This window comes from Mustela putorius, unplaced genomic scaffold, assembly GCF_011764305.1.
Source record: "Mustela putorius furo isolate JIRA1106 unplaced genomic scaffold, ASM1176430v1.1 tig00000083_pilon_pilon_pilon, whole genome shotgun sequence".
NCBI classification, from domain to species: domain Eukaryota; kingdom Metazoa; phylum Chordata; class Mammalia; order Carnivora; family Mustelidae; genus Mustela; species Mustela putorius.
In genome coordinates, this window is record NW_025421273.1 from 36,915,305 (window position 1) to 36,938,978 (window position 23,674).

At 34.8% G+C, this 23,674-nt stretch overlaps 1 pseudogene; it reads left to right on the plus strand.

Annotated features, from left to right (window-relative positions):
• The first annotated feature begins 205 nt into the window (after positions 1-205).
• LOC101684453 lies at positions 206-10,261 on the plus strand (annotated as a pseudogene).
• Positions 10,262-23,674: the final 13,413 nt, after the last annotated feature.

The following is a 23,674-nucleotide window of genomic DNA, read 5'->3' on the forward strand; positions in this document are numbered from 1 at the left end:
GTTTATATATGGTTTGTTAACATATGGACAATAGGATATTTAAAAGGTGAAGAGCCTATACAGAAAATTTCCTGATAGCTTGCTGGTCATTAGAATCATCTGGTAAGTTCCCCCAAAAAACTGATGTCTGGATTTCACCTTCAGATTCCAATTTGATTTGTCTGAATAGACTAGGTCAAAGGATGGAAAGCTTCAGTTATGCAAGATGGGTAAGTTCTGGGGATCCAATGTACAGTATAGTGACTATAATAACAATACTATACATCTGAAATTTGTTGAGAGGTTAGATCTCAAGTGTGCTCAAGTGTGCTCACCACAAGGGAAAAAAAAAAGAATATGTGACACAATGATTATGTTAAATAGCTTGACTGTTGTGATCATTTCACAATATATACATATATTAAAACACCAGATTGTATACTTAAATTGTATGCAATTTCTACTTTTCAATTATACCTCAGTAAAACTAAAAAGGATGTAGACAAAACCTCCAGGTGATCCTAATTCAGTCAGTCTTGAGACCTATGCTTCAGAATGAAGACCAAATAAAGCAAAAAAAAAAAAAAAATTATACTCAGAACCTCATATTAGTTCTTTTGCAAAATGTGTCACATTTCTATTCAATAAAATTATTGTGCTTTGTGTTTTGACTGAAAACTCCCATAAAATGTATCCTGGTAAGTTATTTTAATTTCAGTACTGTTGCTGTTATATTGATTATATATTTATTTCAGTTTACTAAGAAGGATCCCCCTCCCCAAAATTAATGAATTCCTAATATGTTAAGCTTGTACATGGAGCAAAATATTTCATCCAAATTGTATATTTGGATGTTTATTTATTAAACTTCTAAATTTTGTATGTACTGTATTTATTCTTTTTATATATACATACATATGCATGTATATATATGTGTGTGTGTGTGTATAAAATAAATCAAGAAGGAGAATTCATGAGCTATTAAAACACAATTTTAATGAAAAATTCCAGGTTTCCTCCTTGAATACTATACTATATATAGTATAGTAATAGTAGTTTAACTATTTATATAACCTCTATTCACTAAATAACTAACAAATTTTCTCCTTACTCTACTCTGAAATGTTATCAAAAGAAATTATAGTTTCAGGTAACAGTTTTTGAAGCAAACAAGCAAAATGTACTTTCATAACTTCCGTATTCTTTTTCACCAATTACATTTTCAGTTCATTTACATTTTCACTCCTAATAGTTGTGGTATTCTGAATATTAAGACTGAATGCCTGTTACTTGAATATATTTAGCTTAGCATCCTATCATGGTGCACTTTACATTGAAATATCTTAATAATTAAAGTTTCAATGGGTGATTTCTTAAATTTATTAACTACATTATCATTTTATGTACATTTTAATTTACAACCTGAATTAGTAGCTTGTATTATTGTCATTAAGAAAAATAGAAAAAAAATACTAGCAATTATAAACAGTGTGAGTTGATGTAAGCATTTTTGTTAGCCCTGAAGCAGTTCTGATAGTTTTATTGTCTTAATCAACTTAGTCAACTCTCTTTATTGCTCTTTGGAGGTGGTAGTTTTGAACACATGCTGGGGTGTTAGTTCACTGCTGCCAAATTAAAAATGATAATTCTCATGCGTGAAATAACTGTATGGACTAATGACCAAATATCTTTATAATGTGAGACACTGTTGCAGCAGGTGGCCAAACAATTATACACCATAACATAATATATCCCTAAAGTAAAGAAAAAAAAATAAAGACACTTTGATACAATCAAAGCAAAAGCATTAGGAAAAAAATATATATGTATAGATAGATATCATCCATAATTAATAGAAACTTAAGATTCACTATTTTATTTTAAATAGTAAAAATAAAGCATCTATCCTAATGTTTGATTGTTCAGGTGTTTATAGAAAATATATTTATTATGCTTGCATGAGAAAAGTGAAAATGTGATTAAAGAACCAAAATTGTCAGAGATCTTGACCTTGTAGAATTGATAATTATTTCTTAGAGGATTTACCTCGGGTAAGTGTACCATTGGGTAGAAAAATTCTGAAAATTGAGACTGATTATGGCAAATAAACTTCTGGAAAGAGTAACAGGGGAAGTAGGCAAAGTATAGATCATGAAATGTGTTATATTCAAAACTTGACTTTAAAATTCATCTTGAAGGCTAAGATATTCACATAAGAAGCTTATATTATTCTTGCAGCAAGATGGAGGATGTGTTTGAGAAAAGCAGATAGATTGATTAGGAGTTTTTTGTAAAAATCCAGATTAAGTTTTAGTGTAGGCACTACAGAACTAATAGCTATGAATGGAGATCAGAAACCAGATTCAATTAATTTATAGAAATTAGATGTACATAATTTTATGATAAGTTAGAGAAGGCATTAGAGTAGATAAATAAAAGAAAAGAAAAATAAACTAAACCTGGGGCACTTGGTGGCTCAGTCAATTAAGCATCCGTCTTCTGCTCAGGTCATGATCCCAGGGTCCTGGGAATGAACCCTTCATCAGGTTCCTTGCTCAGTGGGTAGACTACTTTTCCCTCTCCCCCTGCCTCTCCCCAGGCTTGTGCTCTCTCTTTTTTTCTCTCTCACTCACTCTCTTTCTCAAAAAATACATTAAAAAACAAAACAAAACAACAAACCAAAATTCTGGTGTAATCACCAGATATTACATATATGTGTGTGTATATATATATATGCTTTTACTAAATGATAAAGTACTTCCAAAAGGAAAATTCTTATTGAGGATAAGAAGTAAGTGTAATTTAGAAATTTATCTCTCAGAAAGAGTTCTAAGGACCAATAGCTTTGGCATAACCTTGGAGTTTCAAACTCCCTAAAGACTTGTCACATCAAAATTCATATTTCACACACTACTTAGTTAGTCCAAACTCACATATATGCTTTAGAACATGTTACATTTGGGGCCACCAAGGTGGCTCAGTCAGTTAAGCATCTGACTCTTGATTTTAGGTCAGGTCATGATCCCAGAGTCATGAGATGGAGCCCAAGATAGGGGCTGAAATCAGAGATATAAATGTAAATATCAATAGAGAGCATAGAAAAGGAATATAAATTTGAGGAACATCAGAAGAGATAGTCATGGAAAGAACTAAAATTTTCTGAAGAAAATATATAGAAAAAGGAAATAGATTTGTACTTTAATAGACTCAATAGTATTACAATAGATTGGGTACTTTAACATTCAAAGAAAATTAGATGAAGGGACAATGTAAGAAGTTAAGAAGAAAGTCTCTAAAAGGAAATTGAGATTACAATAATGTCATATAATTCATTCCAAGGGTAAGGAAAGAGAAACTTAGTACGAATCATATTTTCACTTAAAGAGAATCTAATAAAGACCTCCTGGATATGACTGATTTTAATCAGAGAGTTATTGGTCCACAATGTAGTTGAGTAAAATAGTAAAGTCAGAGAACTCATCATGACAGATTGAGTGATCTGCAGGTGAGGAAGAAAATAAAGAAATTTCTTTGTGTCTTAAAAGAGAGATAAGATGGTGATTAGGTATAGTAGGAAATCTGTAAAATGGTCCCCCAGGATTTCTACCCTGGTATAATGCTCCTGTTGAATGTGAGCTGGCTTTATTGAATGACTTTTAGGGAAGAATAGGTGACTCTGTCAATTAAGTGGCTGCCTTCAGCTAGGGTCATGATGATAGGCTCCTGGGATTGAGCCCAACATCAGATACCCTGCTCAGTGTAGAGCCTGCTTCTTCCTCTCCTTCTGCCTGTCACTCTGCCTACTTGCGCTCTCTATCTCTATGTCGAATAAATAAATAAAATATTTAAGAAATGGAAAAAAAAAAAGAATCACCTTTAATGAATAAAATTTGGCTGAAGTCATGAGATGTCAGTTTATGAGATTATATTACAAAAAGGCTCTGGTTTTCATTTTAGGCAACCCCTCTGCCATTTTGTAAATTGCTAGTCAAATTAGTGAGCTTGGAAGCAGAATGTAGCACAGAGAATCCTCGAGATGCCTGCAGCCCTAACCAATAGCTTAACTGCAGACTCTGGAGAGACCAGAGACAGAAATATTCAGGCTACACCCAAATTCCTGGCCAATAGAAACTATCAGGTAACCAATGATTTTTTTTTTTTCCTTTTAAGCCAGTAAGATTGGGAGAAATTTTTTGCAGCAATAGAAATTATTTTTTAAATATTTTATTTATTTATTTGACAGGGAAACAGAGAGAGAAAGAAAGAGCACAAGCAAGGGAGCAGCAGGGAGAGGGAGAGGGAGAAGCAGGCTCCTTGCTGAGCAGGGAGCCCAATGCAGGGCTTGATTCCAGGACCCCAGGATCATGACCTGTGCCAAAGGCAGTCACTTAACCAACTGAGCCACCCAGGAATTCCCAGCAATAATTATTAAAGGATATTAGTTATAATAGATACAGATAGTACAGATTTTGATACCTAGAATTGGGATGTTCCCCTCACGTTTAGGCAGAAGATTCATTGGAACCAGATAGTGGTATTAAGGAGAGTGATCATAAAGGCATACAAGTCCAATGAACACACTTCCTAGAATGTAGGACTTTGAGGAGCCTGTGGATGGGTGGGGAAACTACTATTGAAAGCTGAAGGACAGGCAATCATTTTTATGCAGTAGGGGAAATTTGATAAACATTGTCTTTTGCAGTTATGCAAAAAGCTGAACATATGACTAGTTGTCTACATGAGCCACCTTCATAGATTTCAAAGCAGTGTTGAAGGTGCTGGCTAGTTTATTTTTGCTATTTAAAGTAGAATTTGAAAGGAAAGAAATAATTTGAAAACAGAACTCAATAAAGATGCCAGGATTGATGGTTTTGGGGAAAAAAAATAATCCAAGTGCTAAAATTAAGAAAAGGCTTCAGCAAAGATTAAATCCAGGGTACTACCGAGAAAATACGGCATGAAGCTGATACTGAAGTTGTGACTGAAATCTTTTATTAAGACCTCAGAAAGATCAAAAGTGTGCCTCAGAGTTCTGTTCAGTCACATAAAAGGCCCTTTAAAAAGATTAAGAGTGTGTTACCCAGGCCCTCTCAATCAAACAACAGAGTCTCTATGATGTGTAAGGCGTTGCCCTCAGCCTTCTCAACAGGAGCCAAAGGTAGAGATGGACTTGAATCTGAGAGATTTGTTGGTGTGTCTTTTCTCTAATGGAAAGAACCCAAAAAGACATATGAAAGATCCACAAAGTCCTTTTAACACTTCTTATATATGCAGGAACATTACTAAATTGAAGTGAAAAAGAGTCATTTAGGTCCCCCAAATACCTATAGTCAGAAAGGTGCTCAGAGTAAGTGCTCAGAAGGCAAAGGATCTGGGAAGTTCAACCTCCTTCAGTCTGGCCTGACACAACCAGGGCCTTCTTCAAGTTGTACTGTAACCTTTTGTGAGAATCTGAGCAACAGGCACCTAGACAAGTCACACTGGATTTCTGAGTCACAAAAACTGAAATAATAATAAATAGTAATGTGTATTGTTTTAAGTGGTTAAATTTTGGCATAATAAGTAAGTTACTGGTAGAGAGAGAGATGGACATTAAGCAGCATATTTGTATAGATGAAAATGTGTAGGAGAAGCAACAGTATGGATGTTTGGATTAATCTTGGTTACAAGAAGTGATATTTATTTCCTGAGATAAAGAAGATGTAATTATTAATTTGGGGATAGAGTTCAAGAATATACTTTGTTGATAATTTCTATTTTTTTGAGAAAATAAGATATGAGGACTACTGTTTAAAATAACAAATTTGAGTTCAAATTAAAGCAATCTGGAGGGAATCTGGGAATGACCAAACCAGAGAATATACAAAAAACAGTCACAAAGTGCCAAAGGCGAAACATAAATTAGGGTTAATATATTTATACTACATGACGGATAGAATGGAAACTTTTAGGACAAATGGCTTACGTGTAGCTTTAGAGAAAATGATGCATTACTTGACTGAAGAAGAATAGGGACAAGATAATTCTGGATATTGCCAAATATTGGAGTGATGAATTATGAGACCTATTCCAAATAAGAAAATGCATAAAACCCTAAGGTTTCAGCAGATTTGAAAGAAATGGTGGGTTCTAATACCTTATCTATTTGGATCTGGAGTGCAAGAAAAAGACATAGTATGATTGGAGACTGTAATTCTGAAGTTTGAGTGCCAGAGTTTGAGGTGCGTGATGTAGCCATTATATAGTGCATGATATAGAAAAAGAAGGAAGTACACGTCAATGATATAGTATAATATGAGGCATAAATTTTATGGGTATGTCAAGAGTGATTATAGATTATAAAGATGCACCCAAGTGCTATAGATGATGACTAATCCCAGAGTTTAGAAAATATGTAGATTAAAGTTCTGAAATATTTTATCTGCTCTGTAACTATACAGAGAAGCAGCAATATTTAGAACAATAGTTATAAGTATTAACAGATTAATGAGGCTGCCTAGATACTAAAATATCCACATTTCACAATATAATCTGAGCATAAGAGAAATAGTAAAAAATAATTTATGTCATAGATAATATTTATTATAAAAAGATAAAAGTTTCTCTATGTTGTATCTTTCTAATCCCAATAATATATACTTTTTGAAATATAAATAAGTTTTATCATTATGAAAGCAAAAGAGACAGAGAATTTGGAAAATGAAGAATTTAAATGCAACAATATCATTTATTTCTGCATTCAGAAATGAAATTCTCTTGGCATTATGAAATATTTTCTTTTAACCTTTCATTTACTCACAACCTTAAACCCAGAAATGCACAAATATACATACATAAATTATTATTGCATATTTAATATCCCACTTTAAATGATCAATTATGACAGTGATATTTAAATCTTAAATTATATTATTGATACTTTCTTACACTGCTATTTTTCTGTAGCTGAAATACTTCTTTTAATAATTTATAAGGTTTTCACCAATAGCTTTACCCTAATTTACCTAACAATTCTATTTTATTATCAGAAATATGTATGTTTCTATTATTTTAATTTGAAAGTAATATAAGCATCCTAATTTACACATCTTTAGGTGCAATACTATTTTTAGGCTAAATGGTATAAATGTGTTTGTTAGATTATAGGGTATGATTGTTTTTTCCTTTGAAGATAAAATGTAGGCTGCCAAATTGATATTATAAAAAGTTTTCCCTCGTATACACTTCACCTTTGTAATGGTGATTTTTCTCAATTTGTCCTGACCATTATTGAGTATATATAGTATATATAGTGCTGTTATCTGGCACCATAATTACCAGTGGCTTTTAGTTAAATAGAAAAAATAATAGCTGTAGTAAGAATCACAGGCAAATGAATTGAGTTGAACTCACAGCATTATTAAGCTACACATTAAATTTTGAAACAGTGTATGTGTCACCCTTCATGTCTGATGCCAGGGCTTGTTTTCTGCAGGACAGTCTGTTGGAAAGGGAAGATGAATGTGAAGTGGGGAGAACAAGAACTACTGGAACTCCATAAGCAAATGTAGGAACACGCGTAAGGACTGCACCCCGTGTCAATTCTTGCTAACTTGATGTGGATGTTCTACAAGAGAAGCTAACATATCCTTCTCAGAGCTAAACATACACTTGACCCCGGAATCAGTCTGAAGGATTGGAGAAGGTCGAACAGTCAGTCACAGGCTGAAGTCCATGCCTACAAGGTAAGTCATCAAATGACTGACAGTGTGAGTCAGCTGCAAAAGTGCCTGGTGACTCTGACCTGATCTTCGCAGCATAAAAAAGCAAGATGGCTGCTGCTTTCTGACAACCTTTTAAACCTAGCTCAGAAATCTTCCTTGTGGGGACGCCTGGGTGGCTCAGTTGGTTAAGCGGCTGCTTTCAGCTCAGGTCATGATCCCAGCCTCCTGGGATCGAGTCCCACATTGGGCTCCTTCCTCGGCAGGGAGCCTGCTTCTCTCTCTGTCTCTTCCTGCCATTCTGACTGCATGTGTTCTCTCTCTCTCTCTCTCTGAGGAATAAATAAATAAAATATTTTTTAAAAAATCTTTCTTGTGGCCTACCTTAACCAAAAACATATGGGAAGGAGAATTCTGGGAAACCGAATTCAGCCGGGCAAAGCCAGGGTATTTTTTTCCAGATTATTACTATGCTCTTAATATTATTACTTTCTTATATAAAGCATACTTTATTTGACTTCAAATTTTGATTTAAAGGATGTACTTAATAACACTTAAAAATAATTTGAATACAGAATATTCCTAGATGTTTAAAATATACATTTCCCAATATTTTATAATTTTCTTGTCCTCTTCTCCAAATGACATTATGTTTTTTTTTAATTTGACATTATTAAGTTATATGAAATGACTTAATTTGTTTTCACAGAAATAACAATGCTCTTTCTTTTTCATTTATATTTTATAGGTGTTTGTGATTATTAAATAAATGAAGCATTTGTAAGAAAATGTGCCACCAGACTAAATAGACCTGGGAACAATACAACAGAACGCTGTTAAGCACACAATTCTTTTGGTGGGAGAAGTTCATGACCATAATTGAGAGTAACCTACTAATCGCTAATTTTCAGTCTGCCTTGGGCACTTTGGTCAATATATTTCATGGATGAAAAGGAGACATTGGCTAGTGCATTGTGTTTATTAAACAGAGATATCTGAAGAAAACAATTCCAAATGTATACCAAGCTGCCATAACTACATAATCCTTTTTAAAAATATACACATGCATATATAGACACACTTACATTTATATATATGCACACTAATGCATGTAGAAAGATAGACAAATACATAGATGCATAGAAAATTAGAAAGAAAGGCCACACACTTTATCTATAGGTATATAGTATGTGGAGCTGGCTCATATTGGCTTACAAAAGCAATTTTTCTCAAATCCACATTAGGTCTCATCATGTTAGTGGCGTCATATGAGCCATAGTGGGGATATTTACCCTATGAAATTGGTAAATACTATAAATATGGGCTTGGGGGAGATTCACTGTAGGGGAAAAGCCAGTTCTGAAACTTTTACCAGCACACCACCTGTTATGTGTATGTGTATACAGATATGCACAAACACACACTCTCAACTATTTTAGAACTCTTGCAATATAGGGATGCCTAGGTGGCTCAGTTGGTTAAGTGTGTGCCTTTGCCTCAGGTCATGATCCCAAGGTCCTGGGCTCAAGCCCACCAACAGGATCCCTGCTCTGTGGGGAGCCGCTTTTCCCTCTGCCTCTGCCCCATCCCCTGCTCCTGCATTCTTGCTCGCTTGCTCTCTCTCTCTCTCTCTGACAAAAAAAAAAAAAAAAAAAAAAAAAAAAAGGATTACTGTATATATGATGAAACATTTCATTGTTTTAAACCACCACTCCCTGGTAAACTATATTTGTTTCTATGATGTAGTTTTATCATGTTTACATATGGCCTATAATAAATACTGTTATATAATTGCAATTCCCTCAGGTTTCTTTTCCCATTGGTGTGGTGTAAATAATGGTATGTTTCATGATCAGTGGTATTATATGTTTGACATTTTATGCAATAAGACATATGTAGTCTATGGTTAATCATTCTATTTTTGTTGAATTTTTAGTTTCCAGGTTTTCACAGTTACAAATGTTACAATGAATTTATTATTAGTACACATTTCTCATTTGATCATCTGTCAGGGATCTATCAATAAGGCTCAGATAGCAGGGACCTATCAATAAGGCTCAGGTGGAAATTGTCCTGGCCAACCTTAGCAGAAGCAGGCCAGAGCTTGAGGTTCCACACATGGCAGGACTCCATTCAGAACCCAATGGGTATGGAACTGAAAGCCGAAGCATCTATCAATGGTAGTCCAGAAGTCCCTGGTGTCTGAGTCCAAAAAGTAAGTTTCTACCCATCTGGTGGTACCTGGAGTCAACTTCACCTGCGCACTCACAGAGGCAAACCAAGGAAGGACCAGCAGGGTGCCCAGGGCAAAGAGGCCATTCTTTCACACTTTTCCACCAGCCCAATGACTGCCTCCAACATGACGGTCTACACATTTAACAGGGCGAACATGGGACAGGGTGAAGCTGGGTGTGGGCATTATTGCTAAGTACCTGGACAGTGTCTATCTTCATCTCAAGGAGGAGAGGTACCAAAAGACCAAACTACAGAGCAAGGTGTTCCAGGAGTGTGTTAACTGCCTGGAAGAGACCCGTGAGTTTTTTGAGGCCATTGGTTTCCAAAAGGCAGTGCTTCCCAATTAATAGGGAACCTCAGAGTTATACTGTCTGAGGCAGTATACTGAGTTATACAGAGTTATACTGTCTGAGGCTGCTTCCTCTAGGGGACCTCCTGAGCCTGGGAGCAGGTGGAGTCAGTACTGTACAGATTCCTCCTTGAGCCCTGCAGAATGACTGGCTGCCTTTCCAGCTGCTAGCTTCAGGAGGGCAGAAATTGTCACATAATGAGAAACCTTGCCGTTAATGAGTGTGAACTGGTGCCTTCAGTCCTCCTGACTTTCTCCTGGGACACAACTGGGCTAGAGGACATGAAGGTCATGGGGCCAAACCACACTCATCTATCTTGAAGCTCAAGCTTCTGTGGGGCATTAAGAAGCTCTCTGAAATAAAAGCAGGGTTGGCCTCACAATAAATGCATAAAATAAAATAAAATAAAATACTACTAATAATATATTCATTATGAGGCTATAACTGAAGGCTATATTTAAATGAGTAGACAGAAAAAAAATAGAATTAGTAGTTCCTGGGCGTTTTCTTTCTAAATCTTATTAAAATTATTGTCTTATTAAAAATTGGTAACATCAATTTTTCAGGCTGAAAAATATATATTATCAGATATGGCTGCAATGGTGCATATTAACATTATACTTAGTTTTTACACAAAATTTGTTTTAGTGAATTTTTACTTCTTATTATAGAAAGCATTGAAAAAGATTGTTGAATAAAATAGGGTGGAGTTTACAGTATTTTAGGGACTGGAGAGCAATGTATAAGAATAAGAAATATATATCATGTATATATAAGAATATAATATTCATACAAGAATAAGAAATATATATCATGTCACAAATAAAAATACATATGTACAAAAAGTTAATTAAAGTGTTGCAATTTAGACTGAGATAGTAACTAATTTAAATTGGTGGGATTCTAAGATGAGTAAGAAGGAATCAATGAATCAAAACATGAAGGAAGCATATTTTCTATCTGGAGTCCCTAATCTATGAGATAGTATTCATGTTAAGGGTATGATAAGAAGGCCAGTATGGCTGGAACATAGTAGAAGAGTAGGAGAATAATATAACATGAGATCAGGCTAATATGAATGAGACCAGAAAAAAGAGTTGGGATTTTATTCTAAGAGTAGGAAAGCCGTTGGAAGGTTTTTATAGAGAGCAAATATGTGGGCATTTAAATTATCACCCTGGTTGCTAAACAAACAAACAAAAAAAGGTAGTAGGAAATTAAAAGCCAAAAAGGGAAGCCAGTTAGTTTTGAACTGCCCTAACAAAATACCATAGACTGGATATCTTACCCAGAAATTTGTTTCTTATAGTTTTCGGGACTAGGAAGCCCAAGATCAAGGAGCCAGCAAGGTCAGGTTCTGGGCGAGGTCTCTGTCTGGTTTGCAGGTGGTGCACTTCTGGCTGTGTCCTGCAGGGCTGCGAGAGTAGTAAGCAAGCTGATTGCTCTCTTCTTATAAGGTGCTAATCCCTTCATGAGGGCTCCACCCTCATGACCTCATCTAAACCAAATTATCTCCCAAAGGCCTATGTCTAAATATCATCACGTTGAGGGTTAGAGCTTGAACATATGACTGGGACAGGGTGAGGGTAGGAGAGAACAGGAGAAAATTCAGTACATACCACTGAAAACAATTGCAATGGTGTGGGTGAGAACAGATGATGCTAAATATGAACAACTACTCAAATAATTTTAGCTTGGAAAGGGAATGGAAAAAAAATAAAAATGGGGATATAGCTAAGGGGAGAGTGAGGCCAGAAGATATTTTTATCTTAATTGGAGATAATAGTACATATTTATATACTGATGGAAATTATGGCATGGAGGAGAAGAAATCAAAAATGCATGAAAGAGAATAATCAAAGGGCATATCTGGAGAAGGCAAAAATAGATGGGATCCAGAGCAAAGCAGATGCCATTGACAGGAACAGGGCACAGATCTGTAGAAATAGGGCTGAAAGCAGAGGATATATATGTAGATGGATGAAGACTGGAGATCTGGTATGAGGTTGAGAGATTTCCCAAAGGGTAGTCACATAGTACCTTTCCATAACTGTAGAGAGTTTCATTGTACAGCACTAACATAAATGATATCTATCATCCTAAGATTATAGAAATACTCTCTTCCATTTTCTCCTTTTATGTATTTTTATTTTAAATCTGAAAGTTATTCTTATACTTGATATATATTAGTAATTAATCTGTTTCCCCCCAAATTAGCCAATTATTTTTAATCCATGTGTTAAAACCCTCATACTTATCCTACTTCACTAAAATTTCAACTTAATTATATACAATGCCACTCTTTTGTATGTGCACAGGTTGCATTTATATCATATATGAAATATGTAAATATATATTAATATGTGCTGTTAGGTTGGACAAAATTTTTAACCCAGATGTTAGCTGCTAAATAAAATATCAATGAAATTGATTTGAACACTGTTCCACAGCAGCGACTTTAATCTATCTCCATAACTTGCAGCTTCTTGATTTGGGTGTTGCATCATGTTCATCTTCACAATTATCTCTGCCTATGACTTGGTGCTTCTATTTTCTTTCAGTTCTCTGTTCAACATCATTTGCTTTTGTTTTAATTATGTGTGTATATATATATATATAATGTATATATATTCATATTATATATTTATGTATTTATAATATATTTATATAATGTATATAAATTCCCTTGTAACGATGTAGTCATGGGATACAACTTTCTTCTCATGCGTGGTCAAAGAGAGAAGATTGTTTGGGTTGGAAGGAGGAAGCACAGTGTTTTGCATCTCAGCCAAATTCAGTATTCTACAATATAAAGATCTATCACATCAGAGTTTTGTTTGGATATACAGTCTTTTACATTTCCTTACAAGCCTGTCTGTCCACTTCTCAGAAGGAAAGCCAAAAAACATAGGCTTTCCCAATTTTGTCTGCAGAGGAAATTCCTTGCTCTTTTTAGTGGGTCTTTTTGTCTTATACACTACATAGTAATTTTATTTTTTCTTCCATATCCATGTTGAATACATTAGTACTTTTAAAAGGCTTAACCAAAGGTAAAGAATGAGTAATGAGGTAGGTGTGGCAAGACACTCTCTTCAATTTGGTGGCCTAAGAGATGGATCATGAAAGACCTGAATGAAAAGGCCATCAACAGAAAAGAGCAAAAATAAACAAACAAACAAAAAATAAATAAGACTGGAAAGAGCAAATTGTGGAGAGAAGAAATACTTCCTATATTTTCAGAAAATAGCCGTGTGCAATGATATACATTATTGTTTTGTTTCTAGGTATGCTACATTTATTTACAAGAAAATATTAAAAAAAATGTCTTCTAAAATCAAAGCAGGTGAACATTGCAATTGTGGGTTTGGAGAGAAAGATTTCCATTTATTATATCATCTTTGCCTAAAAGCAGCATGCTTGGAAGAATGGAATCAAGATGATTACTGTCAGTTATGTCAAAAGGAGCAGAGATGAGGGACAGCAAGGAAAATACAAAACGTGACAAGGGTGCATTGTGTAAGTGGCCACTCTGTTGATTCCTTTACATTAAAAACACCAACTTAATGGAATATCCAATCGAAATACAATCTGAAAGAGAAAAACCATGTCCTAGTTACCTCTAAATCAAAGACTTTTAACTGTAACCTTAGAAAGTCTTTCTCAGGGAGAAGGCTAACTGAAACAACTAATTCTCTCCTGCCAGATGAGAATAACCCAAGCTCTCGGAAGGTGATAACGAAAGGTTCAAACAAGAGCTTCTGAATCTGTAAGTTTCTCAGTATAATGAACAACTAATTTCAGAGTCAGTAAAGCCTAGCTTCACTAATTTATATGCATGCTAATTATTTATTTTTCCCAATGCATCTTTAGTTGGAAGTGCAAAGAAATAATTTAAGATTTGGTGTCAGTGGGGAGAAAAGTCTCTAATGACTCTGGTAAGTTTCTTGTCATTCTATATTGAATTTGTTTTCAAATTTCAAATATTTCTTACATATCTGAAATCGATCACTTATTTGGAACAATCAAGAAGGACATCTCTCAAATGATTTTTCCTTTCATGTGTTTCCTGATCCAAATTTCCTCTGTTGAATTATTTTAAAATGGATTTTGAAAGTAATAATAAGCATTATTATTGTTAATACCACTTATAATATGCCTTAGGTGGGATTTACCTATTTTTAGTGTCTATCTTCCACAAATACAGGGTGAAGGTGATATACCCATTGTTTTGCATTTAAACACCCTAGCAAACATATTCATGATTTTTTTGTTTTGCTGTAGACAAAACCATGAAATTGAATGCTTTAAGAGATTATTATTCATTTTACAAAAGATCAGTGTTATTCAGTGTACTTTTGCATATATCAAAGGTGAAAAGTTACAAAGTACAGTTGAAGATTTTATTCTCCAATATGGGAGAGGATTTACAATTTTTTTTTTAAGATTTTATTTATTTATTTGACAGAAGAGATTACAAGTAGGCAGATAGGCAGGTAGAGAGGAGGAAGCAAGCTCCCTCCTCAGCAGAGAGTCCGATGCTAGGCTGATCCCAGGACCCTGAGATCATAACCTGAGCAGAAGGCAGAGGCTTTAACCCACTGAGCCACTCAGGCGCCCATAGGATTTACAATTTTTTTTAAAATTTTTTATTTTTTATAAACATATATTTTTATCCCCAGGGGTACAGGTCTGTGAATCACCAGGTTTACACACTTCACAGCACTCACCAAAGCACATACCCTCCCCAATGTCCATAATCCCACCCCCTTCTCCCAAACCCCCTCCCCCCAGCAACCCTCAGTTTGTTTTGTAAGATTAAGAGTCACTTATGGTTTGTCTCCCTCCCAATCCCATCTTGTTTCATTTATTCTTCTCCTACCACTTAAGCCCCCATGTTGCATCACCACTTCCTCATATCAGGGAGATCATATGATAGTTGTCTTTCTCTGCTTGACTTATTTCGCTAAGCATGATACGCTCTAGTTCCATCCATGCTGTCGCAAATGGCAAGATTTCATTTCTTTTGATGGCTGCATAGTATTCCATTGTGTATATATACCACATCTTCTTGATCCATTCATCTGTTGATGGACATCTAGGTTCTTTCCATACTTTGGCTATTGTGGACATTGCTGCTATAAACATTCGGGTGCACGTGACCCTTTGGATCACTACGTTTGTATCTTTAGGGTAAATACCCAATAGTGCAATTGCTGGGTCATAGGGCAGTTCTATTTTCAACATTTTGAGGAACCTCCATGCTGTTTTCCAGAGGGGCTGCACCAGCTTGCATTCCCACCAACAGTGGAGGAGGGTCCCCTTTCTGCGCATCCTCGCCAGCATCTGTCATTTCCTGACTTGTTGATTTTAGCCATTCTGACTGGTGTGAGGTGGTATCTCATTGTGGTTTTGATTTGTATTTCCCTGATGCCGAGTGATATGGAGCAGTTTTTCTTTTCTTTTCTTTTTTTTTTTTTTAAGATTTTATTATTTATTTATTTATTTGACAGAGAGAGATCACAAGTAGGCAGAGAGGCGGGCAGAGAGAAAGAGGAGGAAGCAGGCTCCCCGCTGAGCAGAGAGCCCGATGCGGGACTCGATCCCAGGACCCTGAGATCATGACCTGAGCCGAAGGCAGCGGCTTAACCCGCTGAGCCACCCAGGTGCCCCGGAGCACTTTTTCATGTGTCTGTTGGCCATCTGGATGTCTTCTTTGCAGAAATGTCTGTTCATGTCATCTGCCCATTTCTTGATTGGATTATTTGTTCTTTGGGTGTTGAGTTTGCTAAGTTCTTTATAGATTCTGGACACTAGTCCTTTATCTGATATGTCGTTTGCAAATATCTTCTCCCATTCTGTCAGTTGTCTTTTGATTTTGTTAACTGTTTCCTTTGCTGTGCAAAAGCTTTTGATCTTGATGAAATCCCAATAGTTCATTTTTGCCCTTGCTTCCCTTGCCTTTGGCATTGTTCCTAGGAAGATGTTGCTGTGGCTGAGGTCGAAGAGGTTGCTGCCTGTGTTCTCCTCAAGGATTTTGAAGGATTCCTTTCGCACATTGAGGTCCTTCATCCATTTTGAGTCTATTTTTGTGTGTGGTGTAAGGAAATGGTCCAATTTCATTTTTCTGCATGTGGCTGTCCAATTTTCCCAGCGCCATTTATTGAAGAGGCTGTCTTTTTTCCATTGGACATTCTTTCCTGCTTTGTCGAAGATTAGTTGACCATAGAGGTGAGGGTCTATTTCTGGGCTCTCTATTCTGTTCCATTGATCTATGTGTCTGTTTTTGTGCCAGTACCATGCTGTCTTGATGATGACAGCTTTGTAATAGAGCTTGAAGTGCGGAATTGTAATGCCACCAACGTTGGCTTTCTTTTTCAATATCCCTTTGGATTTACAATTTTTTAAACACATCCCCAAATCTCACACACACACACACAAAATATTCAAAGTGTGTATTGTGTTTAGTTTAATATTTTAAGCACTGATATATATTTTTTATAACCTGTATTTTTAATGCCATTTTAAATGCATTGAGGAAAACAGCATCTGTTTACTATCCTTATTTTAAACTTTATATAGATAGTTAAAAAAATCTTAAATCTGCACAAGGTATTCTCAGTTATAGTAACATTGGGCATGTATGTCAGAGGTGTTCAACTGCTTACAATTTCACACAAATGTGGGAATGGAAGCCTGAGGCAATGTGAATAGCAGCTCTTCAGACTTCAAAGGATCTGTGAAGGATTCTTGCTCTGCTCTTGCCATCATGAATTGGCCTATGCTTGGGGAGCAATTAAAATTAAATAGCCTCTGAACAGCAAAACGTGAAAAGCCCTAGTTCTGAGTATGAGCATACTCTATCACAGTAGTGGCAAAGAAAAGTGTTAAGAAAAAGCAAAATAACAGAACAGAGAGGTACATGGCATTTTGTGTTTAGACTGTATATTTTCTGGGCAGCATTTAACTGTAAGCATGTATCTTCGTGTTTCCTACTCTTTTAGAATAAATACATATATGTGATATATTTACATGTATATAAGCACACACACGTATACAAATAATTATTAGTGCATTATTGCAAGATCAATGCATCCTTGGAAATTAATCCTTTTACAGCATTAAGCAGTTACACTTCCTCACTACAGCACTGTAAAGAAATTCCTGGGTGGCTCAGTTGGTTAAGTGTCGGACTCTTGATTTTGGCTCAGACCATGATCGCAGGGTAGTGAGATGGAGCCCTCTGCCAGGCTCTGTAGAGGCATGGAGCCTGCTTAAGATTCTCTCTCCCTCTCCCTTTGCTCCTCCCCCACTCTAAAAAAAGTTTTTCTTTTTAGAAAAAAGAAAAATTCTTTATATTCTTTTCTTCATATGAAATTATAAGATTCCTATGAAAAGGATAATAAATTTTCACTTTCTTTGAAATCACATTTATTGGCATGGACAGTGCGTTCCCCTTCACCATAGTAAGCAATAAAGTTAGCTCTGCCCTATCAAGAGTTTGAAATGCTGGTATATTCACAATGCCAGCATTTAGTAGTTGATGTATATTTAGTAAACTGAAAGGCAAAAGCAATTAAGAGCGGCTGGAGTAGGAAATATGAGCTTAGGTCCATGAGACAGTTATTGCTCAACAACTTAAGGGGGAAAAAATGACATGATGGTCAACCTAACAGACATAAATAGGATTTAATATCATAACTTTCACACACCAATGAAATATTTACATGACCTCACCTATAGTGCTGTAGTCCAATTTTCTCTAAGTCATGAATTTTACAATTTTGTCAGACTGTATCTAGAATGGAAATGTATTCCTCTTAACTCTGACCTAACTCAAAAACACAAATTCAAAAACAGAAAAGAGGTTTAAGAAGAGGAGGTGGAGAAGAAGAGAAGTTAAAAATGATAAAGAAAAAACTTACACCTGGTTGTCTAGGAAAATGGAAAGTGCTAAAATAAGGGAATGCAGAAACCTAACCTTTGGACAGCAAATTGGTACAAATTTATAATCAGAGACTCTCTCTGAGAAATATAGTTTTTTTTTTAATTATGTTTACCAGAAGAAACAAAACTAATTAGGAGCATTATTTTAAATAAAGTATTAAACTATTTTCACATATTGATTACATCACAATATAATTGACATATATTACATAGATATTAGATTTATTTTATTGATATTATTTTTTTATCTGATTCTCATTGCTACAGTAATGCCTTTATTTAAGATTCTTGCCTCTGCACCCCGCCCCCCGTATGTTTCTATTTCCTCAGCCTTACCGCTCTGGGAGAGAAGATACAGTTTGATAAAACCAAATTAAATTTTGAAGATTCAATGAGTTTGTGTAAATGCTTAGTAAAACATAACTTACTGGCACAAAGTATCATTCATTAAATAGAGGTTGACATTACCTGTTGCTTTATATTTATTTGTAAACAGGATTTTAAAAATGTAAAACATATAAAAATGTAAATGTTAAAAATAATTGGAAAACACGAATATATATAAAGAAAAAAATACTATCTCACATCCCAGGATAAGCACTGTTAACAATTGTTATACTTACTTTTTTAAAATTTATTTTTCCAAATGTCTCTTTGCATGTGAATACATGACTTTAAAGTTTAAATATATTGAATATACATTTAGTATTCTGTCATAGTTCATACAATATTTATTAAAATTTTTCTTGTATTTAATACTTTTTCAGAAGTATGTTCTTATTGTTTAAAATGAATGTTTACTAGAAACTACTTGTGCTTGTGTGTATATATTATATATGTATATATATCATATTCATCTTGAAGCATGGAATACTTTTTACTGTATTGCAGGTGATAGAATTATATACTAAATGGCTCTTTTTATTCCAAAATTCTTACATAGTACAATAATTTTTAGTAAATCCTTAACCTTATGAGCTCTGAATTCAGTTTGTCAGGGCTTGATTATATAAAATATTAGCTGTTTTACTTTGAATTTTAAATATCTCTTTTGCACAGGTATAATCTAGAAAAAAGAAAAAACAACTCATAGAAATGTTGTATATGTAAATAATGTAGTCGTTCATAATATTTATTAATTTATATAATAAATGCTCAATAAAAGTCAACAATAACCCTAAGGTCATTTCCTCATATATACATTCAAAAGCAAATAAATAAAGTAATTAATTATAAGAGAAATTATAATATTTTGAAATGTATGCTTTGATTAATCAACTCACTTGTTTTCGAACAGATTATAATTTAAAATTTTATTTGTATTTATTTATTTATTTTTAAATATTTTATTTATTTATTTAACAGACAGAGAGGGATATCAGAAGTAGGCAGAGAGGCAGGCAGAGAGAGAGTGGGGAGCAGGCTCCCCACTGAGCAGAGAGCCAGATGCGGGGCTTGATCCTAGGATGCTGAGACCATAACCTGAGCCAAAGGCAGAGGCTTAACCCACTGAGCCACCCAGGAACCCTTATTTTTATTTATTTATTGGCAATCTTTCTGAAACCCTTTCTATATATAGCCTCTGCTAAACTTCCTCTATTTGTTATAACTGCTCTCTAATATTTTTCATAGTTCAGCCATGGTGCCTTATTTGAAGTGTCATTTTCTCTTTCCAATCATTACTGTACAACTTCTTTGTAGGTAACATGGTATCAGTGAACATTCTCGATATTACCAAGAGCACACTTAAAATTCAACTTGGGTTCCTATTTCACAAATTTAGTTGGTAGTCACTGTAAATAGAAAGGTCTGTAAAATAGTTTCATTCATTTTGTTTCTCTAGAGTTGAGTAGAGAAATGTATTCAAATACACACAGACACACACACACGCACACAGAGCTATTGAAATTCTCATAGGGTAGATAGATGCAGACAAACATGAATAATGCAAAGACACCATCTCTGAAGCAAAATGAGCATCAAAAGATGTGAAATCAGTTACCCCTAAGGAACAATGAAACTGTAGGTAGCCTGAAATATTTAAATTAAATCATATTCTAATATGCAATATACTCCCTGAGAGAAATAACTGAAGAGGAATTAGCTCTTTTAGTCCTCTGGGATGCCATTCATTATGTGCTTGAATTAAACAAAAAACATATTTATGGGATTATTTATCTGTATATACATATGTATGCATATAAGGTAGATGCTTTCATTTGCTATTACTGTTGTAACAAATTACCAAAAATGTGGTGGTTTCAGAAAACTGCAGATTTATTATTTCACAGTTTTGAAGGTCAGAAGTACGGTGGCAACCTTAATTTCATCTACAAAGTCTCTTTTGCTGTGAAAGATAACATATTCACATGCATAACATTGGACAGTGAAGGTCACGGAAGCCAAAATCTTACCCACCATAGCAGAAGAATCTTAATCTTTCCTATACATATTGAAAACATATGTTATGAAATGTAAATTGTATGACAGGAAACATACTCAAGCTTTTACCAGACTGATTTAATCCTTACAAGATATCTACTAAGTATTATTTCAGATATTTCTTTTTTTTTTTTTAAGATTTTATTTATTTATTTGACAGAGAGAGATAGAGATCACAAGTAGGCAGAGAGGCAGAGCGGGGCTGAGCAGAGAGCCTGATGCGGAGCTCGATCCCAGGACCCCGGGATCATGACCTGAGCCGAAGGCAGAGGCTTTAACCCACTGAGCCACCCAGGCGCCCCTACTCTGCTTTTTAAATTTATGTAACAACAAACGAAGATTCACATGCAGAGTCTTATAACTGAGGTCACTTTTAATATGAAGTAATGAACCAATTGTTGAATTAGTTTTTGAATATGTCAATAGATTCAATAATGTTTTATGTATGCCTGTCATGACCATAATTACACTCACAAACATACACACGTATGTACACATACATATCCACATGATGTGGTTGCCAAAAGCTTTTATTTTAGAAAAAAAGTTTATTATTTTTGAAACAGTTATGTAAATCCACCAACAAACTTTTGTAGTTTGATCTAATTTTTAAAGTTTTTACAAGGCATTAGAACATTCTCCTTCAATTTTATTTCTAGTGAAGAGTAAGAATAAAATTCCAAGAATCTTTACAGTGTTCTACTTTTTCAAATGTGTGTTCTGATTATTTCTACCTCTACTTTTGTAGCTGCCTTGTATCAGCACATTAAAACTGCAAATTTATTAGAGAAAATGGTACACTTATAGAACTTATGGTCCACTAAGTTTTGGTTAGTGCAATTACATATCCTCCTTGTGTCACCAGGAACAAATGATTTTTAATCATCTACTGTTGCCTATGCATTTCAGATAATACTCATCCATGGTGATGGGAGCTTGTGAATTAGCACAAGACAAAAAGAGAGTTTTAAATAACTTATTTTCCAGTAAATGGTCATGCTGTTTGTCTCATTTGATTTTACTCACTTTTATCCTTGAAAGTAGCTGGGCAAATACATTCTCAAGCTTGTCTACCTTTGCCCTACACTTGAAATATATAGTGCTCTTATGCTGTCAGTTATACCTCTGTGTCCTTTCAAACTACATAGCAGACCCTACAGCCTTACAACACAGTCAATGTCTGTCATGCTTGTTACCCACAAGACAATGATACTGCTCAAGGGAGGCGGTAACGTTGCTACTCCTTGTTTTTGATCTGTCTGGAAGTAAGTCTCTCGCAGAGAAGAGTTATGTTGGATTCAATTTGCTTGTCAGCTTTGTCACATTCTTCTCTTCTGGCTATATATTTTGTGATTATGTTTTCTTCATTTTCTGCTGATTATATTACTGAAAGTCATTTCTATAGTGACAGTTTCTGTTTGACATTAACTCTGAATCTGATTTTGGGGACAAGTAATGAAAATTTGGAGGAGGGAACTGTTCTTTTTATGATACACAATTTTCTTATAAATTGGAAGTCCATTGCATAGTTCAAAATGACCCCAAATTATATTATGTGTTTATTCTGGGGGTTACAAAATTGTGCACACAGTTTTCAGTGAATTGGTCTTAACTTTTATGAATGTATTTCCCAATCATTTGGTATTAGACAACTAACTTTTTGTTGACTTGTTGTAGGTGTATAATAGAGTACAATAAAACACAAGTGTAAGAGAGGTCAGACTACTACATGGTAATAGTAAATACCATATGATAATAATAGTAAATACTATACGGTAATACTAGTAAATACTATGGATATTCTAATTCTTAAAAAACTCCATCAAATTTTTAAAAGAAAATTCAAGGTTTTTCAGTCAAGAACCACTAAAAGCTACATCATTTTAGTTGATTAGGAATTGACTTTAAATAAAGTGGCAATTATTTTATTGTGCTTTTATCATCAAATGTGATTAAGTATGCACTATTTGTACCATTATTTTAGAGGCATTCAATACAAAAAATTGTTTTTGTAGTCTACATAAATCTTAAAAATACCCTGTTCAAAAATAATAATGAAAGAATAGCAGAAGTCAAAGTCATTTCATATGTCAAATAACACCTATAACTCTTTCCAGACGCAATGCTCATGTCTTGCCATTTTAATTTACTTATTTTTCTTCTTTTCCTCATGATCCTCTTTCTTAAATTGTAGACATATTAAGCAGTAGGATTTTGTAGATTGATTTATCCCCAACATGATCTTTGCCTCAATGTTGGATCTATTTCTTTATTTGATATATTTTATTGAATCTTATGAATTTAAAACTGTTTCAGTATTATTTCATACTGTGATCTACAAAGAAGCCGTCATCGTTGGAAAGCCCGAGACCTTAAAATTCTGCTGCACTCTATTTCCTTTCAGTCTTTCCTAGTAAAGTGAATAGCTGCCATCAGAGTTGATCTGTTCCATGTAATAATGCTATTCTGGCCACTACCTAAGAGATGCAAGCTCAATGTACTGGTTCTTTCTGCTTCCAAGATAATGGAGGCAACAGGCTATATCACCCTAGCTAAGGTGAACTATTTTCCTGTTACCTGCCTTCCAACTACTTAGCCAATGCTACTTAAGGTTATTTGGGGGGGAGGATGGGCTCTCCTTCAAATAACCCATTTCTACACTGTTTAGTGCAGCCCTAGCTACTACGGTGAAGAAAATACCAATAGAAGTTTATTTCTTTTGACGGTCCTAACCAGAGTTGCTTTTCCTCCACAAAATGATTAGGAGAAACAGACTCTTTCCATGTCATGACTCCTCCAGCAGTCAACATAGGCAATCTGCAGAGAATAGAGGAAGGGATCAAGGTGAAAGCACACATACACTTCAAGTGCCCTAGCCAAAAATGTTTCATTTCACATCATCTCACATCTCACTGGTAATAGCTCAGTATCTGACCCACCCATATTCAGAGGCCGAGAAATATAGGGTCTGGCCAGGCAGCTGCTTCATGTTTCTAAGGCTATACTACGGATGGAGGAGCAAGA